This window comes from Nansenia antarctica (assembly GCF_963989245.1).
Source record: "Nansenia antarctica genome assembly, chromosome: 3".
NCBI lineage: Eukaryota > Metazoa > Chordata > Actinopteri > Argentiniformes > Microstomatidae > Nansenia > Nansenia antarctica.
The window spans coordinates 62,686,446-62,692,399 of record NC_137688.1 but is presented as its reverse complement, the minus strand read 5'-3'; the positions used below and the strand labels follow the sequence as shown (position 1 = coordinate 62,692,399).

At 49.3% G+C, this 5,954-nt stretch overlaps 1 pseudogene across 1 annotated transcript in view; it reads right to left on the bottom strand.

The window, feature by feature from the left end:
• Nucleotides 1-5,954, bottom strand: part of LOC308154258 (exostosin-1b-like) — a 189,393-nt pseudogene that overhangs the window by 41,793 nt on the left and 141,646 nt on the right. Inside the window, exons 4-5 of the transcript in view lie at nucleotides 2,325-2,432; nucleotides 300-419 (exon numbers count right to left, since the gene is read on the bottom strand). The product of the transcript in view is annotated as an exostosin-1b-like (transcript). The remainder of the gene's footprint in view (nucleotides 1-299; nucleotides 420-2,324; nucleotides 2,433-5,954) is intronic.

Sequence of the window (5,954 nt, the reverse complement as noted above, 5' to 3'; positions counted from 1 at the left end):
CTCACCTCTCCTCCCCCTCTCCTCTCCTCCCCTCCTCTCCCCTCTCCTCTCCTCTCCTCTCCCCTCTTCTCTTGTATGACTGTGTGTGTGTCTGTGTGAATGTGTGTGAGTGTGTGTGTGTGAATGTGTGTGTGTGTATATCTGTGTGAATGTGTGTGTGTGTGTGTGTGTGTGTGTGTGTGTATGAATGTGTGTATGTGTGTGTGTGTGTGTGTGTGTATGTCTGTGTGAATGTGTGAGTGTGTATGAATGTGTGTATGCGTGTGTGTGTGTGTGTGTGTGTGTGTGTGTGTGTGTACCTCCAGTGTGGTCATGACGATCTTGTTGACGGAGGAGAAGTAGGCGTCCCAGAGGACCTGAGTCTGCTGTCTCAAGGCCAGGACCCTGGCCTGACCCACGGACCGCACGATGGAGGGGACCTGAGGGAGGGAGGAGGGGGGAGGGAGGGAGAGAGGAGGGAGGGAGAGAGGAGGGAGGAGAGGAGGGAGGGAGAGAGAGGAGGGAGGGAGGGGGGAGGGAGGGATGAGGAGGGAGGGAGGGAGGGAGGGAGGAGGGGAGGGAGGGAGAGAGGAGGGAGGGAGAGGAGGGAGGGAGGAGGAGGGAGGGAGGAGGAGGGAGGGAGGAGAGGAGGGAGGAGGTAGGGAGAGGAGGGAGGGCAGGAGGGAGGGTGGGAGGGAGGGAGGAGGGAGGGAGGTACACGCACACACACACACACACACACACACACACACACACACACAGCCGTTAGAACAGTCTAGAGCCTTTAGAACAATCTAGAACTTACAACAGTTTGGTGTTCTACCTCCCTCAGCCTCCCCTGCCGTTTTACCTCACCCAGCCTCCCCCGGTGTTCTACCTCCCCCAGCCTCCCCTGGTGTTCTACCTCCCCCAGCCTCCCCTGGTGTTCTACCTCCACCTCTGCTGGCCGACTGGCGCCACCACCTCTACGCCAACGCGGCAGTCACACTGCCCGGTCACGTCTCTTCACTACACTGGCTCCCCGCTGGTGGAATGAGCTTCCCACGGCTGTCAGAACTGCAGAGTCACTCCCCATCTTCCATCGGTGACTGAAGACCTCCATCTCTTCAGGCTACACCTTAACTGCTCCTCCTGAGACATCTACTACCCCCCTGTACTGTTTCTCCTGAGACATCTACTACCCCCCTTGATTTCTACTTCCCCCCTTGTACTGTTTCTCCAGTGTATTAAAAAATATATATAAATGTCTATCTTCTTCTATCACGACGTCTGCCAATGGCCCCTGGCAGTGCTGCTTGTGCAATTATAGATTTTTTTTGTTTTTACCTTGAAATCTTTATGTAATCAGAACCAGACTTTTTTATCTGACATAATAGGCCAGGGACTCTGATAGAGATAAGAAACCTGGTCAGTTTTGTGTTATCCTTACAGGTGAACGCAAAACCCACCATGCTGAGAGGAAAGGAGATCTCAGAGGACATCAGGAAGAGGTTAGTGAGAGCACCTCAGTCTGCGGAAGGCTATGTAAGATTTGAACTCCATCAGTCCACTGTGAGGCAAATCATTTAACATGACGTTTAACATGACAGCAACTCAGCCTAGAAGTGGACACCCTTCCAAAATATCCCTAAGAGCCACAAGAAAAATAAAAAATCAGGTAAAAACCAACCCAAAGCTAATATTTAGAGATTTGCAGACCTCCCTTGCTGCATCTCAGGTAACCGTGCATGCTTCAACAATAAGAAGAACACTGAATCAACATGGCATTCAAACTCACAAAATCAGCAGGGGGTGAAATACTTATTTTCTCCACTGTTCCCCACACTGTGTGTGAGTGTGTGTGCGTGCGTGACTGTGTGTGTGTGTGTGTATGTATGCGTGCGTGACTGTGTGTGTGTGTGCGTGCGTGACTGTGTGTGTGTGTGTATGCGTGCCTGACTGTGTGTGTGTGTGTGTGAGTGTGTGTGTGACTGTGTGTGTGTGTGTGTGTGACTGTGTGTGTTTGTGAGTGTGTGTGTGTGTGTGTATGCGTGCGTGACTGTGTGTGTGTGTGTGTGTGAGTGTATGCGTGTATGCGTGTATGCGTGCCTGTGTGACTGTGTGACTGTGTGTGTGTGACTGTGTGTATTTGTGACTGTGTGTATTTGTGACTGTGTGTGTGTGTGCGCGTGACTGTGTGTGTGACTGTGTATGTGTGAGTGTGACTGTGTATGTGTGTGTGTGCGTGTGTGTCTCTCTCTGTCTGTCTCCCTCTCTTTCTTACCCTTCCTGCTGCTGTCGATCAGAGGGACACCTGTAAGAGTTAAGTGGCAGTTGCTGGTTGCTATGACAACAAGTGTGTTCACCTGCAGCAGGAGTCTTTCGTCTCCTAAGATGGCCGCCTTGCTCCAGTCGATGACCTCAGAGAAGGGAAGCTCCCAGCCGTTACTGAGAAGCACAGGGATGCAGGCCGCCTAGGGGGGGGCAGGGGGGAGGGGGGGGGGGGGGGGAGGCAGGGGGGAGGAAACATTGTGACATTGTGTCTGGTTCAACGTCAGTCAGAGCAGTGAGTCACCAGATGACACACACACACACACACACACACAGTCACACACACAGTCACGGACGCATACATACACACACACACACATACACACACACACACACACACACACTCCGGAAGACAACAATTCCACTCTGATGTCATCTCAACACACAGAAGCTCAGCCAGCGTTTCAGAGAGAGAGAGAGAAATAGAGAGAAGGAGAGATAGACAGATAGATAGAGAGAGAGAAATAGAGAGAAGGAGAGACAGATAGATAGATAGAGAGAAATAGAGAGACGGAGAGACAGACAGATAGATATATAGAGAGAAATAGAGAGAAGGAGAGACAGATAGATAGAGAGAGAGAAATAGAGAGAAGGAGAGAGAGGCCCGATCCTGATTCCCTTTCCTACCCCTTTGGAGTGCCACTCGCTTTGGAGCCAAGGCCTCCGAACAGAGCCACACAGAACAGAGCCACAATGCGAATGAGGCGTTAATGTGTTGCCGGCGATTTCACACATCTCACGATGCCTTCTTCAACTGTGTTTATTTCTGTTGCGTGTGCTATAAGCATCTGTTTTCGATTACATTGCGGGTTGTTTTGGTTTAATAAGTGTCTCTATACAGATGTAGTGTCATATACCATGAACGGGGGTAAATGCGACATGGAAGGTATAGGTCAAAATGCGTGCCTATCATGCACAAATCAGCCTAAATCAGCCTAAATCAGTTAGATAGATACCTTTAGATAGGTTAGATAGGTAACATTAAATATGTCTACCATCACATTAATGTTATAATGAGCCACCGCACAGCTACAGACTGGTAGAATAGAGTCCATATGGTAGTCTACAGACTGGTTCCTGGTCATTAACACTACAACAGCCGTGCCTATTTTACCTACTAGTAGGGCTGCCTTGGGGGTCAAATAGACACTTATTAGAATGTAAATCTACATTAGACTAGCCGAGAGCAGAGTCCTGGATCTCTAAATCCCCTCTGCTCCTCAGTGATTAGTCTGGTCTGGCTCAGAGAGGCACCAGTGGAGAGGACAGATCACTGATCCTCCTCTCCTCTCCTCTCATCCTCCCCCTCTCCCTCTCCTCTCCTCTCCTCTCTCCTCCTCTCCTCTCCTCCCCCCCTCTCCTCTCTCCTCTCCTCTCCTCTCCCCTCTCCTCTCCTCTGCTCTCCTCTCCTCTCTCCTCCTCTCTCCTCCTCTCCTCTCATCACCCCCCTCTCCCTCCCCTCTCTTCTCCTCTCTCCTCTCCCTCCCCCCTCCTCTCTCTCCCTCTCCTCTCCTCTCCCTCTCCTCTTCCCTCCTCTGAATAGGGTAGACGACTAGTCAATTAATTCCTAGTTGTCATTCACACGTCTGTGTGTGTGTATGTGTGTGTGTATGCGTGTGTGTGTGTGTGTGTGTGTGTGTGTGTGTTTGTGGTCATTGTCATATTCCATCTGTACCATTGATGAAGGACCCAATTAAAACAGGAACCTTTAGTCCAACAGAGGAATGGTGATGGATGGACAGCCAAATGGCCATTCCTGTTGATTCTATAGAGGCTAGTGTGTGTGTGGGAGTGTGTGTGTGTGCGTTCCATTAGGAGGTGTGTGTGTGTGTGTGTGTGTGTGTGTGTGTGTGTGCGTTCGGACACGTGTCAAACTCAAGGCCCGCGAGACGAATTCGGCCTGGCACCTCATTTTATGGGGCCCGCGAAAGCTTGCAAAGAATATAATTTGCTTGTAATACAAGCCTATGTTGCTTTACAGAAGTATGTGTGTGTCCATGTGTAATGTGTGTGTGTGTGTGTGTGCGTTTGTTCATCGGCTCTGTGTGTGTGTGTGTGTGTGTGTGTGTATTCATACAGCCACATGTTTACTATAATCCAAGCCATTCCTCATTAGTTGGGCTTCGGCTCACTGCAAGGCAAATCTGCAGCCATTAGTTTTTTGTAAAACGCCACACGACTGTTTTCTATCACACATGATCTCAAATTAGCTGTTGGAACACAAAAGATTTATATACCACAGCTAGATCAGGGCACATGTACAGTATGTGTTGTACCATAGCTCCGCCCCTCTCGACTGCGACCAAAAAGTGAAACAAAGTTAATGTAATAAATAGTACTTGATAATATTTATGTGATGGAAGACCTTTATTATTCACTTGAAAATGTTGATCTTTGATGATGGATAAGTGATGATGAGGGTTTCTTAATGTAAGGTTTGGGGGTTCGCTCTGTTGGTTGAGCGACCCTTTGGCGCCCCCTTTGGTGAATGTTTGTATTTCTGCCTGTCCTCATGTGGGTGATCCGTAACAGGAGTGAATGGTTAGGTCTTGGTCTATTTATGTTCCCCTGTGTTTTCCCTCTGTGTCGGTTGTTCACTTCATGTATATGTGAGTTGTATCCGTCATCATAGTCTTATCGTTCCTCGCCTGTATAATAATAATAATAATAATAATAATAATAATAATAATAATACATTAGATTTTTTTTTAGACGCTTTTCTAGACACTCAAAGACGCTTTACAAACTGAAAAGATTGAGCAGTAATAATAAAAAGAAAAAAAAGGTAAATAAAAGAAAGTATAGGGGCCTAATTAAGGTAGTGCTGGGGACACATGGGAAGGGGAGGGGGAGAGGGTTAAACTGGTGACGGCAAGCTTGAAGAGGCGGGTTTTGAGGGCCTGTTTACATTTCGGGAGGGTGTTGGCCTGTCTGATGTGGTTGGGGAGGGCGTTCCAGAGGGACGGGGCTGCGGATGAAAAGGCCCTATCACCCCAGGTCCGGAGCTTGGTCCTGGTGGTGTTGAGGGTGGTTTGGTCGTACAAGAAGTGAAGTACTGAGTGACTGTTGCTGAGTTCATTGCCTTGCCTTGTGCTGTTGAAGGAGTTTTGGAGACTAAGCCTTCTCCTCTTCTGTTTTGTTGTTTATTGTTCGATTAAGTTATATTCACATACTCAAATAAAGAGTACTTTTTATTTTGAATTCTTCACCTGCAGTCACCAGCAGCCCCTGCTCGTCGATGGAGGGAGCGTGGAGAGAGTCTCAACCCTCCGATTCCTGGGGGTGCACATACAGGATGACCTGTCCTGGAAGACCAACACAGCAGCCATCATCAAGAAGGCACAACAGCGGCTCTACTTCCTGAGAGTCCTCAGGAAATACCACCTCAAACAGGAGCTGCTTGTGACCTTCTACCGCTGCACAGTGGAGAGCATCCTCACCTACTGCATCTGCGTGTGGTTCTCCAGCTGCACAGCCGCAGAGAGGAAAGCGCTACAGAGAGTCGTGAGATCAGCCCAGAAGATCATCGGCGCCCCCCTCCCCTCTCTGGAAGAGCTGTACAACACACGCTGCCTCAGGAAGGCCTCCAAGATCTCCAGAGACCCATCCCACCCTGGGAACGAACACTTTGTTCGGCTGCCCTTGGGCAGGCGGTTCAGGACCAT